The sequence below is a fragment of the Rousettus aegyptiacus genome, unplaced genomic scaffold (assembly GCF_014176215.1).
Source record: "Rousettus aegyptiacus isolate mRouAeg1 unplaced genomic scaffold, mRouAeg1.p scaffold_m13_p_1, whole genome shotgun sequence".
Lineage (NCBI taxonomy): Eukaryota > Metazoa > Chordata > Mammalia > Chiroptera > Pteropodidae > Rousettus > Rousettus aegyptiacus.
In genome coordinates, this window is record NW_023416284.1 from 152,296,820 (window position 1) to 152,310,535 (window position 13,716).

The window sequence follows — 13,716 nt, forward strand, 5'->3', positions numbered from 1 at the left end:
GACTCACTCTCTTTCACAATCTTTGTCTCCTTTTTATAAAACTGAGTGTGACTAGTTCTTATTAGCTTATTAGAGAGCAGGAAGATTCTATTCTAGGCCTATGATTTATCATGGTGCTCACATCGAGATACAGCAGAGGCTCACCCTGTTGTCTGCCTGGAACAGGGGTAGATTCTTCATATGTGTAACTTACCTTCCTTGCTGTTCTCTCTCACAGTCTTTTTTCAGCAGAACTATTATGTGACTTCCAGAAGTTAAGGGGCATGTTTGTCAGATTAAAGGTGTATATATTACATTAGTCTTATAGGTTAAAATTATTTTTTGTAGGTTAAAATAAAATATTTAGAGCTGCTATGCAAATGAATAGAATAGTATCATTTTCCTCACAGAAAAGTTTGGGAAAGTAAATATCAGAATTCTTAATTTTTACTTTTGTTCTAGTTATTATCAAGTGGTGATCTGGCTCTTTATATTAGAATACTTTAATAAGTCTTCCAAAACTTATATGACATTTCTGTTTTTATAGTCTATGAATATTTTAGCAGATTTTACATTTGCAAAAATTCTTTTTTTTAATTTTTCACTAATTTATGTACTTTGTTGTATTTAACTCTGCACTGTTAATGCTCCCTAAATTGTAGATATGTTTTATTTTGTCCTCATTCTTATTTTTATGATTATGATTCACAGATTAGTTGTATTAAGTGTTGACAGTTTAATTATGATTATTGTACCTTAACGGTTATATTAAACTCAAAAGGTCTAAAAATCATTTTCTAAAAATCATTCTGAGCTTCTTGTTTTCTTGTTTGCTTTGTTGAATTGTGCATATCTGCAGAACCATGCTAACTAGAATAGGATCAAAATCAGTCATGTCTTGCTTGCAGAACAATTTCAGCTTTTGTGCTGTTTTAAATTTTATTTATTATTTTTATGCTGTAATAACAGCTGATGTTTTCTTTAGGAAGCAGGAAAAAAAACACATCTTTTTTCTCTTCAACAATAGATGCCTTCTGAACCTCATTTTTGATCAAATTTGTAGCATAGATATGAAGCTAAATCATTTTTTTTTTACTTCAAAACTCTGTTTTTCTGAATATCAGAGGTAACCTCCATGCAATATAAACTATTTACTTCAGTGACTTCTCCTTCTGACAAGCATCTATCTCTTTACAATTTAGTGTTCACTGGTAAATTTTACTTGGTTTTGGATGAAGAGCTGGAGAAGGCAATTATCCCAGCCCTGTAGCTTTTCTTGATCAGGGATCAGTCATGTGCTTTAATTGTGGTATCATTTAATGTCAAAATTTCTTTCATTGTGCTGAATTGCTGTAACTCTCTGTCTTACTTGGATAACTCTTGAAAATATATCTGCGTGTGTCCATTTTTATTGCCTAGCTCATGGGCAATAACTACACATTGGTGAGTGTAAAGTGATGAAGGTAACATTAAAAATTTGGTGTCAGAAAGTCTATCTTCTAACTTCAGTGCTGTCTCTACAAATTTGTAGACATTTGGTAATGTTACTGAGCCTCTCTGAGCTTCAGTAGTTTTAGTGATAAAATGGGTTTTTTAAAACAATAATTTAAAAAATGTTTACATCATATATTATTTTATATAAATTATACTACATATTATACAGCTATATATAATTATACATAAATACAATTTTAATTATGTTTTATGAATTAGGTATTACATACTACACATTACATATAATGTGTGATATATATTTGGTTACATATATATGTATTTGTTTATTTCTCCTTTTAGTTTCATTTCAAAATTAATGTGCTTCTACAGCCATGCCACCCTGAATAAGCCCGATCCCGTCTGATCTCTGAAGCTAAGCAAGGTTGAGCCTGGTTAGTACTTGGATGGGAAACCACCGAGGAAGAACCAGGCGCTGTAGATGTAAAAAATAAAAGAAAAAAAATCGTAAGATGACAAGGTCCTTGCAATCTGTGAAGTCAAACAAGGGTTCCCTTGCCTAAAAAAAAAAATTAACATGCTTTATCCCAGATGAGTTAGCATATTCACTCCTTTGTCATTTTTAGCCTCAGAAATCATTTTCTTTATGTCTATCAAAGAGTTGGCAAGGGACCTCAATACTCTTTTTTTTTTTTTAATAGTCACTGCCCTTGACTTACCAGTTGGTCTTAGAGAGCACATTCATGAAGTGTGCACTAATATCCAATACTAGCAGGTTCCCTGGACTAAAGAGGTTTTCAGTTTATATTCAAAATATCACAAGGACAGTCTCTGAACATAGTGTTTAATATTCTCTGTGTTCTAGGTCTAAATGTCATGCTGGTGGAATAACTAAAATATCCTGGTAGCCCCAGAAATGTAAAATGAATTATGTCTGCCCCTGTAGCAAAGTCTTCATGTTATAGCTAGCTCTTGCTGGTACATAAAATTATGTCAGTCAAAGCTGGGGTACAAGTAGTTTCTAAGAAGAGAGAATAACATAGGCAAATATACAGAGATGAAAAATTTCTATGGAGTGTTCTGTGTAGAAAATGGTGACAAGTGTATTGCAGTAGAGCATAGGATTCTTTCTGTGTCAAGGAAAAACATAAATTAGCTAGGGAGAGATTTGATAGTTTTGATTTTGAGGGCTCAATCTTATTATGATATTTTAAGTTTTATTTATAACAATGTCGCCCAACAAAGATATATTTTTTGATATATGTAAATATTAGCACGGATTATGATAGAATATTAGAAATGAGAATATGAGTTACTATACATTTGAACATAACACTTATTAAAATATGTATTTAAAGAAGACTGGTAGAGTTGATTGCTAGTGGGGAAAACCTTAGAAATATCACAGCCTCATAAACTATCTTGTATTTATTTCCTCGGTGCTTTCCACCATGCTCAAGATGAATATTTTTGATCTAGATGTGATGTGTTGATTTCTACCATCATTCTCCTCCTCCACAATAAACACACGGTCTTCAACCCTTGGAATAGAATCTGTCCTCATTTGTGTTTAACAGTTGGACTGCTGAATTGAATAGGTTGAGAAGTCTGAGATGAAATGAGTGGCTTTTATATTTTATTGGTGTCATGCAAAGGGAAGTCTTCTTTATCCACTCCATGATTAGAAAAAATTCAAGGAAACTATATTAATTGCTTACAAGAAAGCAAGATTAATTGATTGTAGAACAGAGACTTGAGTTAAGAATACAAGTTAAATGTTCATTAAAATAATTCAAGTAAAGAATAATAAAGGACTGAACTCAGCTTATAAGGATCAAAGAGGTATTTTAGATATAGAATGTGTAAGATAGGGGTTGAGGAGTTGGAGAAGTTGAAGAAAACTTGAAATATCTAACTTGAGTGACTGTTAACTTGAGGTGGGGGAAGAATGAGTTGAAACTATCTTTTGAAAAATAAAGTGGGTAAGGATGAATTAAAGGATTAAAGAAAAAAAAATTTGGAAAAGCCTGTCTAGGTAAAAAAAGAATTGTAGCAATGGTAGTGAAAAGAATGAATAAAACGTTTAGTTGTGATGTCACAGCTAAGGTCAGAAAATGGCTTGATATTGATATTAAAGTTTTCAGTGACTTCCCATTGGCTAAAACAGCAGTTTTCACCCTGAAAACTGTAAGGAGCAATATTTACATCCCAAAAATAATCATATCGGGCTTTGGCATAGACAAAACTGACTTTAGAATATATAAAACTGCATATTAAGTAGCTGTAATTTCACCCCTATCTAAGTACCTAAGTAAATAAGTGTGATATTATAACAGCAATACTCTTACATGAGTTTTATTTTATTTTTAAGTAGTTTTATCTCAGTTTTTATAGTTTCAACTATCATTTGAGTAAATTAGTGGTAATATAGCTCTCTACTAATCTTAACACTAAAATTTAAGAACTATATGGAAAAGCTGTTAAACTCATTGGTCCAGCAAATGAAGCTCTCCAGAAGTTAGATACTATATCAGGTTGTATTTTCAAAGATGGCTGCAAGAATATCTCTCACCCTATAGAACGTTTTCAGTAGAGCTGAATCTAATTTCCCTCTCCTGGAATCTGAATGTATTTATGATTTGATGATATGCAATAGAAATGACAGTACATAATTTCTAAGGCTACATAATGTTTGCATTGATATATCTAATTCAATTCTCTTTATTTTTATGCTGCTAAGATGACCTTCCTTTTTCCAACACTACATTGAATTGTTATACCAACGCATGTTTCCAATTACAGTGTTATTCTTAAATTTAGAAGTCTCCATTCCATCTTTCTTGCAATTTCATCTTTTACTCAAGGGTCTTGTAGTTGGCTTCAACCCCTGGACACCCCTGATCTTTTTACTACTGGATTTTTAATTTTGCCTTTTCCAGAATGACATAGCTAGAATATAGACTTTTAATTTTGGCCCTTTCTACTTAGTAATATGCATTTAAGTTTCCTCCAGGTCTTTTTATGGTTTGATAACTCATTTCTTTTAGTGTTAAATAATATTCTATTATATGCGTGTGTCACAGTTTATTTATCTGTTCATCTACTGAAGGGCATATTGGTTGCTTTCATGTTTGATCAAATCAATTATAAAGAAAGCTATTATAAACATCTGTGTGTAGGTTGTTGTGTGGATATAAATTTTCAATTTCTTTGGTAAATATCAAGGAGCACGATTATTGAATTGTGTGGTAGGAGTATGCTTAACTTTGTAAGAAACCACCAGATTGTCTTCCAAAGTGTCTGTACCATCTTGCATTCCCACCAGCAATGAATGAGAATTCCTGTTGCTCTTCATCCTTGGCAGCATTTGACGTCAGTGTTCCAGATTTTTTGCCATTCTAATGTAATGGTATCACCTTGCCGTTTTAATTTGCATTTTCGTAATGACATTTAATCTTTTCATATGTTTGTCTTTAAAAAAATCCTCTTTAGTGATGTGTCAGGGTCTTCAGCTCGTTTTTAAATCAGGTTGTTTTCTTATTGTTGAATTTTAAGGGTTCTTTGTGCATGTTGGATAGTAGTTCTTTAGCCGATGTATTTTTTGAAAAGATTGTTTCCAACTCTGTGTTTTATTTTCTCATTCTCTTAACATTGTCTTTCACAGAGCATATATTTTAAATTTTAATGATGTCCAGCTTATCAATTGCTTTTATCATGCATCATGGCTTTGGTGTTATATCTAAAAAGTCATTGCCACATGGAAATTTATCTAGGTTTTTTACTATGTTATCTTCCTGGAGTCTTACAGTTTTGCATTTTACATTTATGTCTATGATCCATTTTGAATTAATGTTTGTGAAAGATATAAGGTCTGTGTCTTGATTCTTTTGCCAAAAGTTGTCCCATATTTCCAGCGTCATACTCTGAAAAGACGATCTTTGCTTTATTGCCTTTGTTCCTTTGTTAAAGATCAATTGATTATATTTATGTGGGTCTATTCTCTTTGTTATTCTATTTGCTTTTAAGTTTTTCAGGTTTTTATTGATATATTGTTTATGTCAGAGATTATTTCCTCAGTTGATGGACCAGGTAAATGGAACTGCTATAAATACGTATTTAGTAGTGTTGTGGTAAGGTATGGTGTAAGCTCTGTTGTCTTGTGATTAATTATATCTGTTTTTGAGTGAGCCTATGCCACTGGACTGTTTCTCAATGTTTTCTTCCCCGATTAGGTGGAACAGTGTTAGTAGTTATTTATTTTTATGTGTCATCGTTGGATCAGAATTTTGGATTTATTGAATATTGAATCCGATTAAATGCAGTACCAGATTTCAGTCACTATCTTTAAGCATTGAGTCCTTTATAGATTGACGTGACCTCATTTTTTCTAATCTCTTCTCTAAGTTGACCTTTTTTGCATATTGTAGTGACTTTTTTGGCAATATATATACTGATCAAAACCACATTTCTGACCCCCTGAAGTAAAATGTTTGCCTCTTCTCTCTATGGAGCAATAGGCAGTTGTTTGTGTTCATAGTTGAGCTGCTTGAGAATGTTGTGGATTTGTAAAGACAAATTGCATGATTAGCATTTGAAAGGAATAGCTGTAAATTGTTAACCAATCTAGACAGTTGGTGATAGTTAATTTACCTCAATGCTGGGAAAAAAAAAAAAAAAAAAACCACAAGGCTACCTGCAGTAACAACTTAATGTGTTTTAAATTTTTCTAATGGGATAAATTAGCTTTCATTTCTAAAGATACAAATAGACTTGCATTCATTTATGTAGAAATGTTTGTATGTTACATGGGCAAACATTGAGCAGAGTTTTCATTGACATCAATTATATTTAATTCAGGGTACATGTTTAATAATTAAAATCTCCTTTAAATAATACAATAAGGATGCTACTAGAAAAATGAATGCAGAGAAAGACTATTCTGAGGCAGACATTTTCCTGTTTTACAGTTTTTGAGAAAATGGAGAATTGTACTCTAAAGACCCTCTATCTATTATAAACATAAGGATAAAATTAGAGCTTTATTTTAATATGTGATTTTAAATATTGTGTGTATTGGGAGTGTCAAGAGTAAAGTGTGGGAATGAAAGTTATCAAGTTATGAGTGCCCTTATTTCAGGGGCAATCACTTCAACTATAGTGAAATCTTTGAAGACAAAAGGAGTGTTTTGAAAACATACTGTGTGTGTGTGTGAGTATGCGTGCGTGTGTGTGTGTGTGTTTGTGTGTGTGTGTGTGTGTGTGTATTTCTTGGGGAGAGGTTACAGATAGTAGGCACTCATCATTTTTTTCCAATATATATTATAATTTGTCAGGCTCTTGATTTACTCAAAGTTATTTTGTATTTCCCAGAAAAAAAAAAAAACGTTTTGTTTATACTCTAGAAATGTAGGCATCATGAAGAAAAAGAATGTTTATGAAATGCTCTTTAGACATTTAAATCTTTTGTGACAGCAAAGAGGAAAAAGCAGCCAGCAAAACGAATAGCTTTGCTCGGGTGAGCAAGCACACCATGACTATGTATGGCTTTCTTTTGTGCCTTTTCTGCGTGTCCTCTTGATAAATCATAAGCAATTCTTTTTCTCTATATGTTGGTGAGGAAGGGATGGAAAAATACATGTTCACTGATTCTGTTAACAAAAAGTCGATGATAAATTTTTTTTTAATCTGAAGATAACACTTGAGTTAATTTAACTTCACTGAGTTCGACTACTTTTTGTCTCTCTACTCTTAATAAAAGGTTTTCTGCTGTCATTTTCCTGAGGTTTGAAGGAGAAGTTTGCTGACCCCCAAGGACTACTCTCCCATTTGCATTAGTTAGACATGGCTCCTGTGGTTCTGTCATGGCACCCTGGAGTTTTCCTGACACTGCATGTCATTGATGTACTTATTTCCCTTTTGGTTCTCTGGCTGTTTGGAATGGGATGGCACCTGTCAGGGATCTGGCTGGGTTGCTTAGGTGCTGTCATGTTTCCTGGCCACCCTGTCTAGGGAGACAGATTTAGAAGGAACTGACCATACAGAAACTTTTATGTATTGTTAAGCTGGTCGACAAACATAAATCATCAGAGGAGATTTAATGCATCAGGGACAAAAATAAACAGAAACTCTTTCATCCTTTCAGTTAAGAATCATTTACATGAAAGTATTAACTTGTAATTGGCAAATTATTTCTTGAGCACCTGATATACCCAATATAAAGTTCTAGACCCAGTGAAAGACATGTAAAGAATAAGATATAAAACCTCTGTTCAGGGATTAAGAATTTTGTGATTAACCATATTCTAAGGTGTAAATTGCTACATAAGGAGTCAATGGGAGCTCAGAGATAAAAGCATCAGGAGAATCAAGAAGATCTTCATGACTTTATAATTTTCTTGAACTTTTTTTTTCTTTTTTCCAGGTTTTCAATTGCAGTAACCAGGAGAGCTAACTCAAATGGCCTTAAAGAAGAAATAATCTTTTCATTTAAGTAACTGAAAAGTCCAGTAATAGATGGAATGGTTTGTAGGCATAGCTTCATCAGAACTCCACGATTCTGTAATTCTTTCACATTCTTATGAAGAATAAATAAGGCAATAAATGCAAACGCTGCACATAAAAAGAGAATAGTTAATAAATGGTAAAAAAAATCTGTTATCAATATTTTTATAGGTATATACATATTTAGTGTAAAATTTTTAATGTTCATGACTAATTCTACTTTCCCATCCTACTGCTTAAGTAACATTTTTTTAAACTGTTGGAACTATGTGGCAATGTAAAAGTTTTGAAATCATAGAAATTTTGTAATAAAAATAAAATAATGCAACCATTTATTGAGTCAACTTGCATTAATAATATCCACATTAAAAAGGCATCCAAATATTTATTTTATGGAGAATGGTTATATATATTATTAATAACACTTTTAATAATTCAATATAAATTGATAATTCATCATCTTAATGATAAAATAAGTAAATACCCTGGCAGTAAGATGAGAGGTAAAGTTTATAGGAATTTTTTTTTTTTTTAGTTTTTTAAATGATACATACCATAGTGAAGTAAATACCATACATTTTCTCCTTGCAAGTGGCAATACTTCTACTGATTCTTACTGGCACTTTGGAAACTTACTGTAAAGAATAATTTGAAGAGATGTTAAGAGTTGGAAACTGGTTCTGAGATACTATCTACAAATAAATCTAGAAAGAAAATAAGCAATATCACAATTTCATTTAAAGCCCAATCCACTTATAAAATTTTTATAATCTTCAAGCTTAAAATAATTCTGAATTAAATGTATTAATTATCATAGCTTTGTGTCTCTGGACCAGTCATTTTCCCATCTCTATTCCCAGGTAAGGTGTGTGTAACTCAGGTTGGGCTATTCCTAAATAGTCTGATTCTGTGACCTGCCATTCACAATACACCATGTTCTACATGATATTCCTAGAATGCTATGCCAGTAATAGTGACTCATTAATAGCGTCTCATTAATAGCCAATATAAACTCCCTGACTCTAGCTTGAGAAATTTTTCCACTCGTGTTTCTTTCTGTTCACTTTAAGCACTACCATCTTCAATAGAATTTCATCTTCCCTAGTTTCAGAAGTAACTGATGTTGAATCTTGGTTGTACATCATTTGTCATGTTTGAACTAGACCATATCTAACTTTTGACTATATGCCTAATGATGATTCTGGTAGTTACTTCACAGTCTGTGCCTGCAGCCTCAGCTGGAGGTTCTGGTTCTGGTATTGACTTAGTAGAGTGTCCAGGGCAGTGTCAAGAATCCAGGATAAGAATTGCACAGAACTGCATCATTAAGGTTTTGTTTGTGCATATGATAAAGAAGATTATTATTGTTGTGATAGCAATAATACTTTCTATTTCTGGACTACTTTTTGATTTACAAAGCACTTTCATAAATTTTATCCTAAAGACTATTATATGAAAAAAAAACAGATATTAATTTTCCTATCTTATAGACTATAAAAACAAAATTTGAGAGGTAGGTATCCTGCTTAAGATCACATAAGATAATAAATGCCAAGCTTAGAAATCCAAACAGGTTTTACAGATAGATGGTGTTTTTACTTTATAATTTCTTAAGTAGTTATGCATGTGTGCAAAGACGAACTGTCTGATTATGCTACTTCTACCAAGACTTATTTGCTCTGTGGGTACGTGTGTGTGTTTACATAGTGTGTGGTGTGTTGAATTTAGAAAGGAAAAATACCAATGAGATACACCTAGATGATATATTGGAGTAAGAGAGTTACATGGGTTTCACTGTATAGATTAAAGACCTAATATAAATATTTTTATAGCCCAAGATATAAAACAAAAGCAAACTAAATTATAGAGGAAAGAGAAAGCAATGCTTATTTGCAACTCATATTTAACATGTTTTATTATCAGAAATGGTGCACCCAAAATAGTGTCTTCTGGATCAAAAATGGGAGTAAATTGGCCTATTCACCAATTACTATTATTATCTAGCCGAAACACAAAGTCAAATGCGCTCCAGGTAGGGGAGGGACTTTCTCTCTTTTTTATTTGTACAGTTCCTTGAAATTAACAAATACTTTTTTTTCACATTTTTAAAAAAAAATATTTCTAATAGCAATCTGTGTAGCAGAATTTATAATTTTTGTTTTATAGAAGTTACAACCCTAAACACTAGATAAATTTAGTGATTTGACCAAGGTCACAGTTAATGGGAAAGATTGATGCAAAGGAAAAGGTCATATTATTCATTAAACCATGTAAATCCTAAATCACATCTCCAGTCCTTTACCTATGAGATTTTCCACGTTTAGATTTATTCTACTTTCTCCTGGAAATTAGGTTTGAATGGCCATCCCCTCAATGTGTGGAAATAAGTTTAGAGGAGGAATCCTTCATCCTGCAAACATTGGATATATCCTAAAATTTTAGCCTGAAAACAATCCACTATCTGCTATATATATATTTTTAAAACATCTAACAACAATTTGATATTCAGTTGTACCCAGGAAAACAAAATTAAATTTATGGGAATTAGGGAATTAAGAATTAGAAGTGTGTAGGATATATAATATAACTTTGAAAAATATTAGAGTTTTTCTTTTTATGAACTTCTAGAATACTCTAAGTTGCCTCATAAGGCCAGTATATTTCACTAGTTCAGACTTTCTTGGTCTTAGTGAGTTTGAATTAGATTTGAATTATAGTGTACTTTGTTGTATGGGTCCTCTCTTTTGTTACACTGTCCACTTTTTCAACTATTAGAAACCAATGCCACTTTTGTAAACATAAAACACACCACTTTTCTTTAATATGATTTAAATTTACTTTAGGTTACCCAATCCCCAAAATTCCCAAGCAGACCAATATCTCTATGTGGGGATGATGATTCAGAGACCTGTTCCTGCTGATTCTTTGGCTGAGGCTCCTGGCACTTCAGGGGAGTAGTTGTAATTTTAACAGTAAAGAGAGAGGAAGAGGATAACTAGGAAAATTGTTACAATAATGTAAGATAGATTGTTTTTATTTTTTGTTGGGAAGGTTGGTAAGGTGATCTTTAATCAACCTTAAAAAAATATATTCCTTTGAACTAGGATTGGGAAATTTGATTGCATGTTCCCATGATATCAGAATACCTCAAGGCGTTAGTGATATTGCCTGATAGTTTGTAAGGCAACAGGAGGGAGGGTCCTACTGGCTGTATAAAAATCATTCGTGTCACAGAAAACAGATATTTGGGGAGATAAAAAGATGTGTTTAAAAATAAAGAATGAAGAAAAAGGAACATCAATGGCTCATGTTTCAGTAATGGTGTAAGGCTATAATGGTATAAGGGAGCAGGAGGATGTAAGGAGGAAGGATGAAGCCACTATAATAGGAAGTTCAGGGTGTCAGGAAGATTGGGTTATAAAATAAGGAGCTGGCGTAGTGGTTCATGGATGACTTCCCTTTAGCCTCAGGGCTCATTTCTCCTGCTGCATTGAATGAGGAATGGGTGTCAGAATCAACCTTGATTAATTAAGCAAGCTGCCCCTTTTCTCATGCACTAAAGCTCTACAAGATAGGGTGGTCCAGGAACCTTATTTCTAAGCCTTGTACCTGGCACTGTGAGTACCCCTTCCTCAAATGCCAGCAGTGCCAAAAGGTGTTGCTTCCTGTCATGTCCATGCACTTAGTTTATTTCATTCTGCCTATTAACATCTTGCCCTTGTTCAGAGCAATGACGCTGCATAAAACTAAGTTATTATGTTAAAGCTGTGTGCTGCTGTTGCTGGTAATTAGAAACTTCCTACTTTATGTGGCCCAGTGGAACAAAGTAGGCATTCTGGCATTTAGTGGTGTATCACATTTGGTTTAGAAGAAAGGCACATTTAAGGTGAGTTTGGGTGCTTACTCATATCTTTTGACCTATAAGGGTCTTATGTAATGTTTAAACTGATTAGAGGCAGATGCTAACTAACTTCAGCTTGGATAATTAATTATAGGGACAATTTTAGGAACTAAATAGTACAAAATGATGTAACGCCTGATTTTTTAAAAAAAGAACTATCTTTATATTAAGCATTATACTCAGTCTATTAGAGTTTTTTAAAAGTTTAAGACAATTCCTTTCTTTAAAGGGATTATATTTATTACATTATATTTGTTAATGGGGATAACAGTTATGCAGATGCCTATATTACAAGGCAGACTATGATAAGTATTAAAAAAGAGTATAGAAAATGTCATAAAAGATTTTAGAAAAGCAATAAATCAGGAAAAGCTTCATGCAGGAGGTGTTATTTAAGATGGGCATTGAGAAGCAATGATCTGGGAAGGAACTGTCTATTCTACAGTGATAATAATAAAAAAACCTGGTGTAGAAAATTGCAGAGTGGCCTTGGAGAATAGAAAATAGTTTTACTTGTTTTAGAGTTGAGAATATCAGCTTAGTGTGTATATATATACACACGCACACACATATATATGTGTATACACACACACACACACACACATATATATATACACACACATATACATATACATACACACACTTCTGAACTCTACCTACAGCTTACTAATGTAGAATATCTGGAGATAAGACAAAATAATCTCTCTCGTCCCTTTAATTCCTCAGCTTTGGAATCTACCTAAGCATAGCTGACGTATAAGAGAATATCAAGAGATGAGACTTGAATTTAGGTAGATGGGAGATATATTGTGGAGTTTGATATTTTTCCTAATAAACTCTTATTAAGTAACCACTGGATTATAATAAACTTGCACATTGTAATGTACTTGCACATTAGAGGATGCAAAGTTGACTGAGAGAATCCCTGCACTCTGAAGACTCAGAGTCTTATAAAATGAACACACAAAAAAATAATTATAATTTAAGATAGAGTGTGATATATAGGAGTATCAAAGAGAAATTCTTATTATATTTCAAATATGAATCAGACGTTTTTTGGCTTTCACTCATTTGAGCTGCCCAGCCCCTTGGTAACTCAATGAATATGTAATGTAACATAATGAAAGTACTTTAAAAACTGATGAGCACTATAAAAATTTATCTAGAATCAATTTAAAAATAAGAGAAACCATAGGACTAGGACAAATTAAGAGGTTAGTTATTGCATAAGTATAGGCGAGATGCTTAAATTTTGTTTCGAGTAATAGCTACCAATAAAAAATTCCAACAAAGCAACAGAAAAAGGTCATTTCTACAGCATAAATGAGATGATATTGAAGTGGTGTGTTATTGATAGTTTAATTGAATTTTTGATGAAGAGCTGAAGTATATACAATCCGAACTTCATAGATCTAGAGTAAATACTTGCTGACCTTGCACAGGAAAAGCAAAAATAACAACTTTTTTTCAGTGTGGTGTCTGGACATTTGAATTCAACAGATTGATTACCTAATAGCAACCAAAGAAATGAGATTTCAGCTTCAATCTCTTACATGTCTTTTATCTTTGATTGGTTTCATGCTTAATGACTTATTCTCAAGCATTGATACTTGTCTTTAATGTAGGCTGCAATAGTAATAAGAGAACATGAACGAATTAACATTTACATTCTGGGAAAAATGATTTCAAGTCCATGGACCAGGTATGTTATTTTAATTTCCAGAAGACAGCCTAACGGCTAGTAGTCTCAATAAAAAAGATACTCATAATCTGTTATGAGTATACATTTTATGATTATGAGTATACATTTTTATTGCATTCATCAATTTTAAAAATATTTCCCTATATGTTATCTTTCAGTTACCACTGACCAAAGGCTGGGT

The 13,716-nt window shown here is 32.6% G+C and overlaps 1 pseudogene; it reads left to right on the forward strand.

Annotated features, from left to right (window-relative positions):
- Nucleotides 1–1,795: 1,795 nt before the first annotated feature.
- Nucleotides 1,796–1,915, forward strand: LOC118604979 (annotated as a pseudogene).
- The last annotated feature ends 11,801 nt before the right edge of the window (nt 1,916–13,716 follow it).